Genomic DNA, 4,069 nt, shown 5'->3' on the forward strand with positions numbered 1-4,069 from the left:
ACTCTCAATTGAATTCCATTGATCTGTATATCTATTCTTATGCCAATACAACACAGTTTTGTTTGTTGTACTTTTGTAGTGAATTTTAAAATCAGAAAGTGTGGGTTCTCCAACTCTGTTCCTCTTTTTTTCTATGAAAATTTATTGTATCTACACTAAAAGACTTCTTCTGAGGGGAAGTATTTTTTTAACCGTGTTATGATCCTACACAGCTGCCCAGAGTAGGATACTATTATAAGTCATTAACATGCCATATAAGTTCTGAATAAATAAAATCTACAAAACATAAGCTATGTGCAAATATCTTAATCATGTTTACAAACCTACGTATTAGGTTGGTGCGAAAGTAATTGCCCTTAAATCTCTTGCTTCATCTTTTAAACGCTGTACAGATACCAACAACATTCCTTTTCATGAAGTTCACTGTCTAAAAATGCATTTCATTTATTAAAAGTAATGGCAAAACTGCAATTACTTTTGCACCAACCCAATACAATAAAGCAAAGGTAAACACTAAATGCAGCATGAGAATGATCAAGCGATGCCCAGAGACAACCACTTTTGGTGAGTCTGACCCCCAGGAGCCAGCACCAGCCAGCCCTGGAGTCAGGCCATTCAACCCTTCCAAAACCAACTGGGCTGGCCCTTAGAGGAGAAAAAAGGTCTGAAGATGTCATAGGCCTGAAGGACTGGAAAGCTGGTGAGAGGTTGCCTGCCAGCCCTCCACCCCACAAGTCTGAGGCACACGGAGAAGAAGACAGTACAGAGGCTTAGCCTGTGTGCTTAGGCCCCAGAGGCTCCTGCCATCTGGGGCTCCAACAGGCATTTTGCTGCTTTGGGAGGCAAGTCCATGGAATGGTAACTGCTTAAGTAAAATCAGAAGGTCCAGAAAATGTTTCCTAATTCAGTAACCTTCCTGACTCTTTGCCAGAAACAGGCCCGAATAGTGAGGTGTGGAGTTGGGGGACACATGATCATGAGCACTGAGGATGCTTCAGTGGGATCTCAGGAAGAAGGCACACATTGACCTGATTTGGTGGAGAACTTCTAGAAGATTTGCAATGTCCTAAACACAACTAAATCCTATCAGTACATCAAAGTGGGGGCTATGAGGCAGGTGTGATGAAAGGGTACTTCTCCATCCAGTGACCAAGTAATACACATATGTATCACCTTGTGACCCGCACAAGTGCAATCATGTGAAACCAACTTCACTATGGTAAGAAGAGAAAATAGCCAGCATTGATATTGTGCAGAGTCCTGGGACTGGGCAGGGCCCAGTGGCCACTGCTGTATGCAGCCTGCCCCCTGCCAGCCGTGGGAAGGCAGTTGGAGGGGCATGGGGCTGGGCCCCGGCACCAAGGGGTGAGGCATGGGTGTATTGGATTGTTGGAGGAGGGCAAGAGCCCCCACTTGGAGGCCAAGCATTCACACTGAAAGGCAGCATATCCAGTGCTGGCAACAGGCATGAGGAGCGTGGACCAGGAGAAGGAGGAGCTGGATTAAAGCTGTTTACTGCATTGTGAACAACGTAGGAAATGTGAATTTTTCTTTTTTTTTTTTTTTTTGAGACAGTCTCATTCTGTCGCCCAGGCTGGAGTGCAGTGGCACGATCTCAGCTCACTGCAACCTCCGCCTCCTGGGTTCACCTGCCTCAGCCTCCCCAGTAGCTGGGACGACAGGCATGTGCCACCACGCCGGGCTCATTACTGTATTTTTAGTAGAGATGGGATTTCACCATGTTGCCCAGGCTTGTCTCGAACTCCTGGCCTCAAGTGATCTGACTTCCTGGGCCTCCCAAAGTGCTGGGATTACAGGCACGAGCCACCACGCCTGGCCTTTATTTTGTTTTGTTTTTGTTTTTGTTTTTGAGATAGAGTCTCATTCTGTCACCCAGGCTGGAGTGCAGTGGTGTGATCTGGGCTCACTGCAACCTCCGCTTCCCGGGTTCAAGTGATTCTTGTGCCTCAGCCTCTTGAGTAGCTGGCATTACAGGTGCCCACCACCATGCCCAGCAAATTTTTGTAATTATAGCAGAGATGGGGTTTCACCATGTTGGCCAAGCTGGTCTCAAGCTCCTGACCTTAAGTCATCTGCCTGCCTCGGCCTCCCAAACTGCTGGGATTACAGGTGTGAGCCACCATGCCTGGCCGGAAATGTGACTTTTTCTTGCCCTTCATCTGATTGGGAGAATGGTGTGCAATTGGTATTCAGCACCACATTGTTAACATTTCCTGAAATATAGGACTTTCACGTTTGGTCCTTTGCAAAATTTCTGCAAGCTGCTAATTAGGATTGTAAAGTCCCTACTTTTCCTAAGAGATCCACCATGGTGGTTAATGCTGATAGCCCAGCAGAAGGAGTTAGTGGACTGGTATGAAAACCACTTAATGTAGTTTTCGGGAAGGAAAACTGTTCTCTTTTCCTTTGCCAACAGGAGTGGCTGGCAAAAAGAGTCATCCTTGGACAGCAGAATCTATCTTTTCACCATCTAGAGCTGGAGAAGTAGGAGCCAACTTTCTGGTTATTTCCTTTCCTGAACTGCTAGTTCTTGCCCTTAAATACCTTGCTTCATCTTTTAACCTCTGTACAGAGACCGATAACATTCATTTTCATGAAGTTCACTTTCTAAAAATGCAGTTCATTCAATGGCCTGATTTAGTCTTTGTTCTTAGTCTTCCAGAGAAGGCCGGTGCAGTGGCTCACACCTGTAATCCCAGCACTTTGGGAGGCTGAGGCGGGTGGATTACTTGAGGTCAGGAGTTCGAGACCAGCCTGGTCAACATGGCGAATCTCGGAGGTGGAAGTTGCAGTGAGCAGAGATCTCACCACTGCACTCCAGCCTGGGCAACAGAGCAAGACTCTGTCTCAAAAAAAAAAAAAACACACAAAAATACAAACAAACAAACAAACAAAAAGACAAAGTCTTTTAGTGAAACTATTATTGCCCTTTTTGCTTGCTCCAGGCCATCATTGGCCTGTTCCAGCTCCCTCACATACTTAAGCAACCACACCTTAATGGCCCACATCTGACTTAAATCATCTAATATTGAGACCTGCTTGTAGCTCTGTGCATGTTGATGTTCTGGTTTCTCCTTTAATGCCTCCACTTCATATTTCAGTCTTTGCCTAGAAAGTTGCAAGTTTCTATTTCTTTGTTCAGGCTGTGCTAATTGTGCTGCCAAGTCTGCTTCTAAATCTCTGCTTCCTTCCTGAAATTCAACTAACTCATCTCAAGCTTCCTGGAAGCTATGTTTATACTTCAAGGATATTTCCTTCCAATAAGTAGTTTCATCCTTTAGACTTGAAAAATCTGGTATATGTTCATCATCCATGATCAAAAAAGTGTCTAATGGGTCAAAAGCACACGTTCACCACCGCTTGACCCATGTCTCTGCTCCACTGGTTTGGCCAGGCTGACCTAGCTGCTCAGCTTCATTCCCCTCCACAGCTCTGAGCTCCACTCCATTCTGTTCCTCTTTCTTGAGGTCGTTTAGCTATTCTGGGTCCCTTGAATTTTCATATGAATTTTAAAATCAGCAAATAAATTTCTGGAAAAAAAGTTGACTGAGTTTTGTTTTTTGTTTTTTGGGTTTTTTGTTTGTTTGTTTGTTTTTTTGTTTGTTTTTTTATGTGTGTGTATTTCTTGCAGAAATTGGGGTCTCATTTTATTGCCCAGGCTGGTCTCAAACTCCTGGCCTCAAGCAATCTTCTCACCTGTGGCCTCCCAAAGTGCTGAAATAACAGGGGTGAGCCACCGTCCCCAGCCCTGACTGGGATTTTGGTACTGATTACATTGCATCTGTAGATGAATTTGAGGAGAATTGCTACCTTAAAAATATTAGATCTTGGGCTGGACGCAGTAGCTCATGCCTGTAATCCCAGCACTTTGGGAGGCCAAGGCAGGAAGATTACCTGAGGTCAGGAGTTCGAGGCCAGCCTGGCCAACGTGGCAAAACCCCATCTCTACTAAAAATACAAAAATTAGCCAGGCATGGCTGTAATTCCAGCTACTCGGGAGGCTGAGGCAAGAGAATCGCTTGAACCCAGGAGGCAGAGGTTGCAGTGA

The 4,069-nt window shown here is 45.2% G+C and overlaps 1 pseudogene; it reads right to left on the bottom strand.

Annotated features, from left to right (window-relative positions):
• Positions 1-2,124: 2,124 nt before the first annotated feature.
• Positions 2,125-3,409, bottom strand: LOC105512656 (annotated as a pseudogene).
• Positions 3,410-4,069: the final 660 nt, after the last annotated feature.

Source organism: Colobus angolensis, unplaced genomic scaffold, assembly GCF_000951035.1.
Source record: "Colobus angolensis palliatus isolate OR3802 unplaced genomic scaffold, Cang.pa_1.0 Scaffold216, whole genome shotgun sequence".
In the NCBI taxonomy this organism is placed as follows: domain Eukaryota; kingdom Metazoa; phylum Chordata; class Mammalia; order Primates; family Cercopithecidae; genus Colobus; species Colobus angolensis.